Below are 15,698 nucleotides of genomic sequence, written 5' to 3'. Positions count from 1 at the left end.
TCTGAAATTCATGAAACTTGGCATGCTATCATGGAGCGGCATCAACATGCCGTAGTACAAATTTTGTCCCATTTGGGGCAGGTTTGGGTATATGCTTCTCACAAACCGAGCTTCTCACAACAAGCATGATGGTTTTCGGTAGGGAACGTCCCACCTTTGGGGACGAACCGATATCCATTGCCTCTTATTGCTTTCAAGTTTTTTTCTCGTGTTAACATAGAACAACAGGAGTGTTGTGTGAATTTTTGTAATTTTTCGGGGTTCGTTTGGACATTTTTATGCATTAACCGAGTTTTGAATGCATTTATGTGCATAATTCAAATTTGAACTACATGTGCATGCTTGAGTGCATATAAATTGGTTGAAAAATCAAATTTGTGTCCTTGCGTGCATGCTTAGGTCCCATGCAAGAAATGGGAATGAATTTCAAACACCAGGGCACCGCTGATTGCGGGGAAAAAATTTTGAGATGCCTGGTTTTTAAATTCTATAAAATCCAAAACTCGTCTGAAATTCATGAAACTTGGCATGCTATCATGGAGCGGCATCAAAAAACCGTGGTACAAATTTTTTCCCATTTGAGGCAGGTTTGGGTATATGCTTCTCACAAACCGAAGCTTCTCACAACAAGCATGATGGTTTTTGGTAGGGAACGTCCCACCTTTGGGGACGAAATGATATCCATTGCCTCTTATTGCTTTCAAGTTTTTTTCTCGTGTCAACATAGAACAACAGGAGTGTTGTGTGAATTTTTGTGATTTTTCGGGGTTCGTTTGGACATTTTTATGCATTAACTAAGTTTATAGTGCATTTATGTGCATAATTCAAATTTGAACTACATGCGCATGCTCTAGTGCATATAAATTGGTTGAAAAATCAAATCTGTGTCCTTGGGTCCAGGCTTAGGTCCCATGCATTAAATGGGAATGAATTTCAAACACCAGGGCACCGTTGGTTGCCGGCAAAACAACGAGATGCCTGGTTTTTAAATTCTAGTAAATCAAAAACTCGTCTGAAATTCATGAAACTTGGCATGCTATCATGGAGCAGCATCAACATGCCGTGGTACAAATTTTGTCCCATTTGGAGCAGGTTTGGGTATATGCTTCTCACAAATCCGAGCTTCCCACAACAAGCATGATGGTTTTCGGTAGGGAACGTCCCACCTTTGCGGGCGAACGATATCCATTGCCTCTTATTGCTTTCAAATTTTTCTCGTGCCAACACGGAACAACAGGAGTGTTGTGTGATTTTTTGTGATTTTTCGGGGTTCGTTTGGACTTTTTATGCATTAACTGAGTTTTCAATGCATTTATGTGCATAATTCAAATTTGAACTACATGCGCATGCTCTAGTGCATATAAATTCGTTGAAAAATAATATATGTGTCCTTGGGTGCATGCTTAGGTCCCATGCAAGAAATGGGAATGAATTTCAAACTCCAGGGCACCGTGGATTCCCGGCAAAACATTGAGATGTCTGGTTTTAAATTCAACTAAATCCAAAACTCGTCTGAAATTCATGAAACTTGGCATGCTATCATGGAGCGGCATCAACATGCCGTGGTACAAATTTTGTCTCAGTTGGGGCAGGTTTGGGTATATGCTTCTCACAACAATCATGATGGTTTTCGGTAGGGAACGTCCCAGCTTTGGGGACGAAACGATATCCATTGCCTGTTATTGCTTTCATGTTTTTTTCTCGTGTCAACATAGAACAAGAGGAGTGTTGTGTGATTTTTCAGGGTTCGTTTCGACAATTTTATGCATCAAGTGAGTTTTCAATGCATTTATGTGCATAATTCAAATATGAACTACATGCACATGCTCCAGTGCGTATAAATTGGTTAAAAAAATCAAATATGTGTCCTTGGGTGCATACTTAGGTCCCATGCAAGAAATGGGAATGAATGTCAAACACCAGGGCACCGTTGATTGCCGGGAAAACATTGACATGCCTGGTTTTTAAGTTCAATTAAATCCAAAACTCGTCTAAAATTCATGAAACTTGGCATGCTATCGTGGAGCGGCATCAACATGCCATGGTACAAAGTTTGTCCCATTTGGGGTAGGTTTGGGTATAGTCTTCTCACAAACCGGAGCTTCTCACAACAAGCATGATGGTTTTCGGTAGGGAACGTCCCACCTTTGGGGACGAAACGATATCCATTGCCTCTTATTGCTTTCAAGTTTTTTTCTCGTGTTAACATAGAACAACAGGAGTGTTGTGTGAATTTTTGTGATTTTTTGGGGTTTGTTTGGACATTTTTATGCATTAACCGAGTTTTCAATGCATTTATGTGCATAATTCAAATTTGAACTACATGCGCATGCTCCAGTGCATATAAATTTGTTGAAAAATCAAATATGTGTCCTTGGGTGCATGCTTAGGTCCCATGCAAGAAATGGGAATGAATGTCAAACACCCGGGCACCGTTGATTGCCGGGAAAATATTGAGATGCCTGGTTTTTAAATTCTATAAAATCCAAAACTCGTCTAAAATTCATGAAACCTGGCATGCTATCATGGAGCGGCATCAAAATGTCGTGGTACAAATTTTGTCCCATTTGAGGCAGGTTTGGGTATATGCTTCTCACAAACCGAAGCTTCTCACAACAAGCATGATGGTTTTTGGTAGGGAACGTCCCACCTTTGGGGACGAAATGATATCCATTGCCTCTTATTGCTTTGAAGTTTTTTTGTCGTGTCAACATAGAACAACCGGAGTGTTGTGTGAATTTTTGTGATTTTTCAGGGTTCGTTTGGACATTTTTATGCATTAACTAAGTTTACAATGCATTTATGTGCATAATTCAAATTTGAACTACATGCGCATGCTCCAGTGCATATAAATTGGTTGAAAAATCAAATATGTGTCCTTGGGTGCATGCTTAGGTCCCATGCAAGAAATGGGAATGAATTTCAAACACCAGGGCACCGTAGGTTGCCAGCAAAACAATGAGATGCCTGGTTTTAAAATTCTAGTAAATCAAAAACTCGTCTGAAATTCATGAAACTTGGCATGCTATTATGGAGCAGCATCAACATGCCGTGGTACAAATATTGTCCAATTTGGGGCAGGTTTGGGTATATGCTTCTCACAAACCGGAGCTTCTCACAACAAGCATGATGGTTTTCGGTAGGGAACGTCCCACCTTTGCGGACGAACGATATCCATTGCCTCTTATTGCTTTCAAATTTTTTTCTCGTGCCAACATGGAACAACAGGAGTGTTGTGTGAATTTTTGTGATTTTTCGGGGTTCGTTTGGACTTTTCATGCATTAACTGAGTTTTCAATGCATTTATGTGCATAATTCAAATTTGAACTACATGCGCATGCTCCAGTGCATATAAATTGGTTGAAAAACAATATATGTGTCCTTGGGTGCATGCTTAGGTCCCATGCAAGAAATGGGAATGGATTTCAAACTCCAGGGCACCGTTGATTCCCGGCAAAACATTGAGATGCCTGGTTTTTAAATTCAACTAAATCCAAAACTCGTCTGAAATTCATGAAACTTGGCATGCTATCATGGAGCGGCATCAACATGTCGTGGTACAAATTTTGTCCCAGTTGGGGCACGTTTGGGTATATGCTTCTCACAACAATCATGATGGTTTTCGGTAGGGAACGTCCCACCTTTGGGGACGAAACGATATCGATTGCCTCTTATTGCTTTCAAGTTTTATTCTCGTGTCAACATAGAACAAGAGGAGTGTTGTGTGAATTTTTGTGATTTTTTGGGGTTTGTTTGGACATTTTTATGCATCAAGTGAGTTTTCAATGCATTTATGTGCATAATTCAAATATGAACTACATGCACATGCTCCAGTGCATATAAATTGGTTAAAAAATCAAATCTTTTTCCTTGGGTGCATGCTTAGGTCCCATGCAAGAAATGGGAATGAATTTCAAACACTAGGGCACCGTTGATTGCCGGCAAAATTGAGATGCCTAGTTTTTAAATTCTATTAAATCCAAAACTCGTCTGGAATTCATGGAACTTGGCATGCTATCATGGAGCGGCATCAATGCTACCTCTTGAGCACTGCGTTGGTTTTCCCTTGAAGAAGAAAGGGTGATGTAGTAAAGTAGCGTAAGTATTTTCCTCAGTTTTTGAGAACCAATGTATCAATCCAGTAGGAGACCATGCTCAAGTCCCACGCACCTACACAAAAAAATAAGAACCTTGCAACCAACGCGATAAAGGGGTTGTCAATCCCTTCACGGCCACTTGCAAAAGTGAGATCTGATAGAGATGATAAAATAATATTTTTGGTATTTTTATGATAAAGACTAAAAGTAAAGAAAGCAAAATAAACGGTAATAGAAATAGCTTGTTGACGGGCGATTAATATGATGGAAAATAGACCCTGGGGCCATAGGTTTCACTAGTGGCTTCTCTCAAGAGCATAAGTATTACGGTGGGTAAACAAATTACTATCGAGCAATTGATAGAATCGAGCATAGTTATGAGAATATCTAGGTATGATCATGTATTTGCATCACGTCCGTGACAAGTAGACCAACTCCTGCCTGCATCTACTACTATTACTCCACACATCGACCGCTATCCAGCATGCATCTAGAGTATTAAGTTCATGATGTAGAGGGGTAAACTCATGCAATATGATATAAACCCCATCTTATCCTCGATGGCAACAATACAATACGTGTCATTTCCCCTTCTGTCACTGGGATCGAGCACCGCAAGATTGAACCCAAAGCTAAGCACTTCTCCCATTGCAAGAAAGATCAATCTAGTAGGCCAGACCAAACTGATAATTCGAAGAGACTTGCAAAGATAATCAATCATACATAAAAGAATTTAGAGGAGATTCAAATATTGTTCATAGATAATCTTCATCATAAACCCACGATTCATCGGATCTCGACAAACACACCGCAAAAGAAGATTACATCGAATAGATCTCCAAGAGAATCGAGGAGAACTTTGTATTGAAATCCAAAGAGATAGAAGAATCCATGTAGCTAATAACTATGGACCCGAAGGTCTGAGGTAAACTACTCACACATCATCGAAGAGGCTATGGTGTTGATGTAGAAGCCCTCCGTGATCGATGCCCCCTCAGGCGGAGCGCCGGAAAAGGCCCCAAGATGGGATCTCACGTGTACAGAAGGTTGCGGTGGTGGAAATAGGGTTTTTGCTCTGTCTCTGATGTTTTCGGGGTACGTAGGTATATATAGGAGGAAGAAGTAGGTCGACGGAGCTACGAGGGGCCCACGAGGGTGGAGGGCGCGCCCAGGGGGGTAGGCGCGCCCCCTGCCTCGTGGGCTCCTCGTTGATTGTTTGACGTCCACTGCAAGTCCTCTGGATCACGTTTGTTCCGAAAATCATGTTCCCGAAGGTTTCATTCCGTTTGGACTCCGTTTGGTATTCCTTTTCTGCGAAACACTGAAATAGCCAAAAAAACAACAATCTGGGCTAGGCCTCCAGTTAATAGGTTAGTCCCAAAAATAATATAAAGTGTATAATAAAGCCCATTAAACATCCAAAATAGAATATATAATAGCATGGAACAATCAAAAATTATAGATACGTTGGAGACGTATCAATCAACATAACGTGGTACAAATTTTGTCCCATTTGAGGCAGGTTTGGGTATATGCTTCTCACAAACCAGAGATTCTCACAACAAGCATGATGGTTTTCGGTATGGAACGTCCCACCTTTGGGGACGAAAAGATATCCATTGCCTCTTATTGCTTTCAAGTTTTTTTCTCATGTCAACATAGAACAACAGGAGTGTTGTGTGAATTTTTGTGATTTCTGGGGTTCATTTGGACATTTTTATGCATTAACTGAGTTTTCAATGCATTTATGTGCATAATTCAAATTTGAACTACATGTGCATGCTCCAGTGCATATAAATTGGTTGAAAAATCAAATCTGTGTCCTTGGGTGCACGCTTTAGTCTCATGCAAGAAATGGGAATGAATTTCAAACACCAGGGCACCGTTGATTGCTGGCAAAACATTGAGATGCCTGGTTTTTAAATTGAACTAAGTCCAAAACTCGTCTGAAACTCATGAAACTTGGCATGCTATCATGGAGCGGCATCAACATGCCGTGGTATAAATTTTGCCCCATTTGAGGCAGGTTTGGGTATATGCTTCTCACAAACCAGAGCTTCTCACAACAAGCATGATGGTTTTCGGTAGGGAACGTCCCACCTTTGGGGATGAGACGATATCCATTGCCTCTTATTGCTTTCAAGTTTTTTTCTCGTGTCAACATAGAACAACAGGAGTGTTGTGTGAATTTTTGTGATTTTTCGGGGTTCGTTTGGACATTTTTATGCATTAACTACGTTTTCAATGCATTTTTGTGCATAATTCAAATTTGAACGACATGCGCATGCTCCAGGCATATAAATTGGTTGAAAAATCAAATCTGTGTCCTTGGGTGCATGCTTAGGTCCCATGCAAGAAATGGGAATGAATTTCAAACACCAGGGCACCGTTGATTGCCAGCAAAACAATGAGATGCCGGGTTTTTAAATTCAACTAAATCCAAAACTCGTCTGAAACTCATGAAACTTGGCATGCTATCATGGAGCGGCATCAACATGCCGTGGTACAATTTTTTCCCATTTGGGGCAGGTTTGGGTGTATGCTTCTCTCAAATCGGAGCTTCTCACAACAAGCATGATGGTTTTCGGTAGGGAACGTCCCACCTTTGCGGACGAAACGATATCCATTGCCTCTTATTGCTTTCAAATTTTTTTCTCGTGCCAACATGGAACAACAAGAGTGTTGTGTGAATTTTTGTGATTTTTCGGGATTCGTTTGGACATTTGTATGCATTAACTGAGTTTTCAATGCACTTATGTGCATAATTCAAATTTGAACTACATGCGCATGCTCCACTGCATATAAATTTGTTGAAAATAATATATGTGTCCTTTGGTGCATGCTTAGGTCCCATGCAAGAAATGGGAATGAATTTCAAACACCAGGGCACCGTTGATTGCCGGCAAAACATTGAGATGCCTGGTTTTTAATTCAACTAAATCCAAAACTCGTCTGAAATTCATGAAACTTGGCATGCTATCCTGGAGCGCCATCAACATGCCATGGTACAAATTTTGTCCCAGTTGGGGCAGGTTTGGGTTTATGCTTCTCACAACAAGCATGATGGTTTTCGGTAGGGAACGTCCCACCTTTGGGGACGAAACGATATCCATTGCCTCTTATTGCATTCAAGTTTTTTTCTCGTGTCCACATAGAACAACAGGAGTGTTGTGTGAATTTTTGTGATTTTTCAGGGTTCGTTTGGACATTTTTATGCATTAACTGAGTTTTCAATGCATTTATGTGCATAATTCAAATTTGAACTACATGTGCATGCTCTAGTGCATATAAATTGGTTGAAAAGTCAAATATGTGTCCTTGGGTGCATACTTATGTCCCATGCAAGAAATGGGAATGAATTTCAAACACCAGGGCACCGTTGATTGCCGGCAAAACATTGAGATGCCTAGTTTTTAAATTCTTTTAAATCCAAAACTCGTCTGAAATTCATGAAACTTGGCATGCTATCATGGAGCGGCATCAACATGCCGTGGTACAAATTTTGTCCCATTTGAAGCAGGTTTGGGTATGTGCTTCTCACAAACCGGAGCTTCTCACAACAAGCATGATGGTTTTCGGTAGGGAATGTCCCACCTTTGGGGACGAAACGATATCCATTGCCTCTTCTTGCTTTCAAGTTTTTTTCTCGTGTCAACATAGAACAACATGAGTGTTGTGTGAATTTTTTTGATTTTTCGGGGTTCGTTTGGACATTTTTATGCATTAACTGAGTTTTCAATGCATTTATGTGCATAATTCAAATTTGAACTATATGCGCATGCCCCAGTGCATATAAATTGGTTGAAAAATCAAATATGTGTCCTTGGGTGCATGCTTAGGTCCCATGCAAGAAATGGGAATGAATTTCAAACACCAGGGCACCATTGATTGCCGGCAAAACAATGAGATGCCTGGTTTCTAAATTCTAGTAAATCCAAAACTCGTCTAAAATTCATGAAACTTGGCATGCTATCATGGAGCGGCATCAACATGTCATGGTACAAATTTTGTCCCATTTGGGGCAGGTTTGGGTATATGCTTCTCACAAACCGGAGCTTCTCACAACAAGCATCATGTTTTCGGTAGGGAACGTCCCACCTTTGGGGACAAAATGATATCCATTGCCTCTTATTGCTTTCCAATTTTTTTCTCGGGCCAACATAGAACAACAAGAGTGTTGTGTGATTTTTGTGATTTTTTGGGGTTCGTTTGAACATTTTTATGCATTAACTAAGTTTTCAATGCATTTATGTGCATAATTCAAATTTGAACTACATGCGCATCCTCCAGTGCATATAAATTGGTTGAAAAATCAAATCTGTGTCCTTGGGTGCATGCTTAGGTCCCATGCAAGAAATGGGAATGAATTTCAAACACCAGGGCACCGTTGATTGCTGGCAAAACAATGAGATGCCTGATTTTTAAATTCAACTAAATCCAAAACTCGTCTGAAATTCATGAAACTGGGCATGCTATCATGGAAGGGCACCCGCATGCCGTGGTACAAATTTTGTCCCATTTGGGGCAGGTTTGGGTATATGCTTATCACAAACCGGAGCTTCTCACAACAAGCATGATGGTTTTCGGTTGGGAACGTCCCACCTTTGGGGACGAAACGATATCCATTTCCTCTTATTGCTTTCAAATTTTTTTCTTCTGTCAACATAGAACAATAGGAGTGTTGTGTCAATTTTTGTGATTTTTCGGGGTTCGTTTGGACATTTTTATGCATTAACTGAGTTTTCAATGCATTTATATATGTGCATAATTCAAATTTGAACTACATGCGCATGCTCCAGTGACTATAAATTGGTTGAAAAATCAAATCTGTGTCCTTATGTGCATGCTTAGGTCCCATGCAAGAAATGAGAATGAATTTCAAACACTAGGGCACTGTTGATTGCCGGCAAAACATTTAGATGCCTGGTTTTTAAATTCTATTAAATCCTAAACTCGTCCGGTGCATAGGTTCACCGGGAAGCGCGCGAGATGTTCAACGCAGGATTTGTGCATCTCTTCAACGCAATCGGTTCAGTGAAGCAGTAAAGTGGCAGAAAATAAACCAAAAAATATATGTGCTGCCACACGCCCCGTGTCTCGTGCGAGCAGGCGTGAGTTGACGGGACGCATGCGAGCAGTCCGCCGCACAGGCATACCGAGAGGCGTGCGTGCAGTTGTGTGTATTGACAGGGAGGCGTGCGAGTAGTTGTGTGAAATGATGGTAGGAATGGCAGATGTCCGCCGCGCAGGCTCACCGGGAGGCGAGACAACTTTTGACTGCAGCAGCACGACCTTGAATTCGTCAGCGCCGTCGTGCCCCCACCCCAACTGGAGCCGGAGGTCAATAGCAACTCCGACAACAACTGCGACTCCGACGGAAAACCGGTTAGTCACCTACATATATGTTTGTGCCTTTTTTCTTCCTGATCTTGGGAATTGATTTCGAATGTCATGCATGTTATGCCATTTTTTTCTTTAAGACTGGTATGAACACAGATGAGGCTCCGGCCAGCGCCGCCGCCGGATGTAGATCTTCGACCCGGCTGTGCGGCCAGAAGCGCCCCTGGATCCGAGGAACCAGTAGAATCTCCGGCGGACCGCATCAGTGATCTCCCGGACGGACTCCTTGGGGAGATCATATCCCTTCTCCCCACCAAGGATGGCTGCCGCACACAAGTCCTCGCATCTCGGTGGCGCACTGTGTTGCGCACCCCGCCTCTTAATCTCGACTGTCATCAGCTATCTGTCGATGATGATTCTGAACTCCCCGGAGGCATCATCTCCTCCCACGGGGGCTCCGTTCAACGCATCTACATCTCTGCATGCTACCTGCTAGACATACCCTGCATGGTGGCCGCCTGCCTGACATCCCGTCAATTTGATAAACTCCAGCAGCTTGAGTTCTACCATTACAGCGATAGGTTTCCACCAAGAGCTGCATCTGTGCCCTCCCCACCGATGCCCATCTCATGGTTTTCCTCCTCTCTCCACACCGCCACCTTGACCCGGTGCCATCTAGTAGACTATCTGGTACAAATGCTTCGACTGCCAGTGCTGAAAAAACTTGCGCTTGTGTTGGTTGATCTGTCGGTGGCCTCACTTCACACCATCATCCACTCTAGCTACCCTACAGCGTTTGGTGCTTGTTTTTGGAATAGGAATCCATATCCATTGTCTCAAAATAAAGTCGTCTCACCTTGTAAGCATTGGAATTCATTTTGAAGGACAGGAGCTCATCATCGAAGACGCCCCTTCACTTCAAAGGTTGCTCCTTAATTGTTGTTATAACCTTCACAAATAACTGTGGTCTCTGCGCCTAAACTAGAGACCTTGGGTGCAATTAGTGATCCATTTGAATGGTTCGAGATGGTATTTGCCTCCACACCTATTGAGGTATTGTATACTATTCACGTACACTTTTGTAATTTGCATTTTTCATTTGTGCGCATAAGTTAAGTATCATCTTGGAGTACACTTTCAGTGCTAATATTATGTTCTATGCTCAATGAAGCGCTTGTCCATCCTATCAGTGGTGGTGGATTCTGTCAAGACCTTATATATCACTATGTGGTGTTTTGATCTCAACATCATTATTGCCTTGCTGCAATGCTTTCCATGCTGGAGAATTTGTATATGAAGGTGATGATTTCACGCACATTGAAAGACCATATATAATGTACTATAATTAATCGTTCAGCTATCACTATTTCAACATAATCTTTTTTAGACATTAACTGTTTTCAATCTTCATCTCTATTTAGGCACTAACACATTGAAAAAAAAGGTATAACCAATCAGTGGTTCAAGAAGCACCGGGATTTTCTCAGATCTCACGACATTCGTTTGAAGATAGTAACACTGGAAGGATATGCATCCAACAATGCAAACACTAGCTTTGTCACATTCTTCATGTCGAATGCGAGGGCACTATTGTCCGCGAGGATTAAGTTTTTCAACAAGAAATTTCTTACGGCTGCAGGTGTTGAACAACATAAAAATAAGTTTCATGTGGACCTAAGGGCTTCTGATCGTGCTCGGCTTCTATTTACAACAACTTGTCATCATGGACCAGTAGAATTTCTGGCCGTTGATCTTGATTTTATGGATCAGACCGATCCATTTGATTGTGACTACCGAAAACTTTGGTTGAGTTAGATGTCATTGTCCTGTACAATCTGGATTTTGTCTAAACCTGATGAGCAATTAATCCTCGTGCTTTTGTATTGTTTGTTAGCAGGAGTTAGATATTGTTGCCCTTTTCAACTCGGCTTTGACCCATATTTTCTTTCATAGTGGGCCAATGGCTTGCCATTTCTTTAATTAAGACATAAATATTATAAGCATTCACAACATAGATAAAGAACATCACTCTCGCGGGATCCTTGAGATCTTTGTTCATTATAGTGTTGGGGAACGTAGTAATTTCAAAAAAATTCCTCGCACACACAGGATCATGGTGATGCATAGAAATGAGAGGGGAGAGTGTTGTCCACGTACCCTCGTAGACCAAAAGCGGAAGCGTTAGCACAACGCGGTTGATGTAGTCGTACGTCATCACGATCCGACCGATCCAAGTACCGAACGTACGGCACCTCCGAGTTCAGCACACGTTCAGCTCGATGACGTCTCGTGAACTTCGATCCAGCAGAGCTTCACAGGAGAGTTCCGTCAGCACGACGGCGTGATGACGGTGATGATGTTGCTACCGACGCAGGGCTTCGCCTAAGCACCGCTATGATATGACCGAGGTGGAATATGGTGGAGGGGCGCACCGCACACGGCTGGAATAGATCAACATATCAACTTGTGTCTAGATGTGTCCCCTACCCCCGTATATAAAGGATCAGGGGGAGGAGGCCGCCGGCCAGGAGGAGGGCGCGCCAGGGAGGAGTCCTACTCCCACCGGGAGTAGGACTCCCTCTTTTCCTAGTTGGAGTAGGAGGGGAAAAGGAAGGGAAGGAGAGGGGAGGAAGGAAAGGGGGCGCCGCCCCCCTCCTTGTCCAATTCGGACTAGAGGGGGAGGGGGGGCGCGGCCAGCCCTAGCCGCCCCTCCTCTTCTCCACTAAGGCCCATCTTGGCCCATTAAACTCCCCGGGGGGTTCCGGTAACCCCCAGTACTCCGGTATATGTCCGAAACTCCCCGAAACCATTCCGGTGTCCGAACATAGTCATCCAATATATCGATCTTTACGTCTCGACCATTTCGAGACTCCTTGTCATGTCTGGGATCACATCCGGGACTCCGAACTATCTTCGGTACATCAAAACACAAAAACTCATAATACAATCGTCATCGAACTTTAAGCGTGCCGACCCTACGGGTTCGAGAAATACGTAGACATGACCGAGACACGTCTCCAGTCAATAACCAATAACGGAACCTGGATGCTCATATTGGCTCCCACATATTCTACGAAGACCTTTATCGGTCAAACCGCATAACAACATACGTTGTTCCCGTTGTCATCGGTATGTTACTTGCCCAAGATTCGATCGTTGGTATCTCAATACCTAGTTCAATCTCGTTACCGGCAAGTCTCTTTACTTGTTCCGTAATACATCATCCCGCAACTAACTCATTATTTACAATGTTTGCAAGGCTTATAGTGATGTGCATTACCGAGTGGGCCCAGAGATACCTCTCGGACAATCGGAATGACAAATCCTAATCTCAAAATACGCCAACCCAACAAGTACCTTCGGAGACACCTGTAGAGCTCCTTTATAATCACCCACTTACGTTGTGACGTTTTGTAGCACACAAAGTGTTCCTCCGGTAAACGGGAGTTGCATAATCTCATAGTCATAGGAACATGTATAAGTTATGAAGAAAGCAATAGCAGAATACTAAACGATCAAGTGGTAAGCTTAACGGAATGGGTCAAGTCAATGACATCATTCTCCTAATGATGTGATCCCATTAATCAAATGACAACTCATGTCTATGGCTAGGAAACATAACCATCTTTGATCAATGAGCTAGTCAAGTGGAGGCATACTAGTGACACTCTGTTTGTCTATGTATTCACACAAGTGTTATGTTTCCGGTTAATACAATTCTAGCATGAATAATAAACATTTATCATGATATAAGGAAATAAATAATAACTTTATTATTTCCTCTAGGGCATATTTCCTTCATATAGAGCCACAAGTTTTTAGTACCCACCAGCACCCACAAACTTATTTTCAGCTTGCACACCAAGGGCTATAATTCTTAATATGAAAAGTTGCATGGTAGTCACATATTTGGATTTATCATTTGGGACCCACGAGCAAAAAGCCTATCCAGGGCGGTGCCGACTCGACAGTAAACATTGAGAAACCTGGTTTTAAAATTACTATAAATCCAAAACTTGCCTCAAAATCATGAAACTTGGCATTGTGTTATGTCATAGCACCAACATGTTGTGGTAAAAAACTAGTCCAATTTGGGTCAAGTTTTCGTACAATCTTCTTACAAACCGGAGCCATTCTAATTATTGTGGTAATTTCTAGCTTATTTCTCTTTTTATTGGTTAACCCGTCAAATACTTTTTATACATAATAGATGTGTGTTCCCGTCTAGCGCAAACAGTTCATCCATGTAAAGTGCATGCCATCAATCGCAGACACTTTGATCTGGCTGACCGGTTTCTGTTCTGTTGCCTAATCGCAAACATTTAATCCTTCTGAAGCGTATGCCCTCAATCACACACACCTGTAACAGCCTGGATTTTGGCCCTTTTCTTTTTCTGTTAATTTAATTGGTTTTTGCTCTGTTTTCTTTTTGGAGTGGTTCTGTGGCCTTGTCACCTGGGAAATCATCTTCATTTCCTCTCCCCAGTGGCTCATCATTCTCAAAACCTTGCCAAGATCATGTCACTCCACTCCTTAACCAAACCCTAATATTCTTTTTCTTAGGAATATTCCTTTTTCTATTAAAGGAATAACCCCGTTTGCCCTAGGTTGTGAAGCAACCTATATTTCTGTCCATCCAAAAATTCCCAAATAATTCTCATAATTCCTTTGCGTCATATGTTGCTCAAATATGCCCAAACTTTCCTGTTCTAGCCCAAGAATAATTCTCCAAAAATTATTCTTCATTTCTGTCCAGTGTGGCTTTCTGTGAAGGAAGTGCCACCTATCCTTTCCTGATTGCTACCAAACCTTTTGGGCATTTTCTTATGTCCAAATAATTGCCTCATGCGAAAATTCAACTTTATTTGCCTAGCCAATCTTCCTCGGCAATTTTCCAAACTTTCTGTCAAACAGAAGGCATTGTGAAGGAAGTGCTAGCTAGGAGTACCCAAATGAGTTGAAATTTTGCTTGCCTCTTCATGTGCTCATATAATTAGCCTCCTCCAAATTTCAGCCACATCCCTTGATCTATGTGAGCACAGGACCAAATCTTTGATTCTGGCAATATTTTTAGGTTGTGAAGCAAGTGCATTTTATATTGCTTCATTAATTCTGAGAAAATACCAGATTGTTCTCCTACCCTAATAACCTCTCTCGACCAAATTTGGAACCATTTCATGGAGCCAATATTTCTCTTGAATTCTTGCAAGTTTCTGGACAGGGAGAATAGCTGTGAAGGAAGTACCATTTTGGTGAATCCAATTGGTATGAAATTTTTACAGAATCTTACTATGACCAAATCATAATGCCTTGCCAAATTTCAGCTCAAGTTGATGCTCCATGTGAGTGCACCTTCCTGATCTAGTTTCTGGACCATAATGTGAGTTACAACGCAACTATATTAGTTTGTGCTTCATTATGCTCCAAAACCTCCAGGATTATAGTCCTTCCTAAGCTAATCACCCCAGACAAACCTGTTGGACCCAACCAAGTTACTGCGGATCAACAGTACACGTTCATGTTTACTGCAGTAAACTTCAGAGGTAGATAACCATTTAACCAAAGCGATTTTCACCGAACTACCACCGAAGTTGCAACCTCCCCAGGAAGGACTAACCCCCAGAAATCGCTTGGCATGGCTTGTGGCACTGTGTGCACCAGCACACGCGGTGACCACCGTTTTGGCACGCCCTAGCCGCGCCCAGAACGTCTTCTTGCTCGGGCCCCTCTCCCTCTCGTCGTCTTCGCGCTCTTGAGCATGTCTCACCGTTTTACCGCGTCGTCGCCGTCCTCCTGGAGCCATCTCCCCCTCCGTCAGCGCTCGTCGCCACGCGCCCACGGGCGCACTGTGGCCGACCGAGCTTTCATGGCGCCGTGGCCGTTTCTCCTCTGCGCCCTCGGCCCCTCTTGCCCTGTGTATCTCTGTAGCTCGTCCGTTGCCTCCATTGTCGCCTTCCCGCGCCCTCCCGTGATCACTGGCTGTCGCCAGTGCTTTGGCCGGGCGTGCATGGCGGTGACCGGCTCGGCCTCCCTCGCCCGCCTATATATAGGCCTCCCCGGAGCCTTTCGAGCACATTAGCAGCCTCCCCGCACTCCACTACCCCTCCCCAGCCTCTCATTCGAGCTGGAGGAGCTCTTTGTGCCCACCATCGCCGCCATGGCCGCCGCCTCTGCTCACTTTGATTTCGGCGAACCACGCCCCCTCCCTTCATTCTTCCACCTCTAGTCGACCGACCAGATTCCGGCGGACCGCACAACCTC

This window comes from Triticum aestivum, chromosome 1D, assembly GCF_018294505.1.
Source record: "Triticum aestivum cultivar Chinese Spring chromosome 1D, IWGSC CS RefSeq v2.1, whole genome shotgun sequence".
Classification (NCBI taxonomy): domain Eukaryota; kingdom Viridiplantae; phylum Streptophyta; class Magnoliopsida; order Poales; family Poaceae; genus Triticum; species Triticum aestivum.
Note: the sequence above shows the minus strand (reverse complement) of the source record.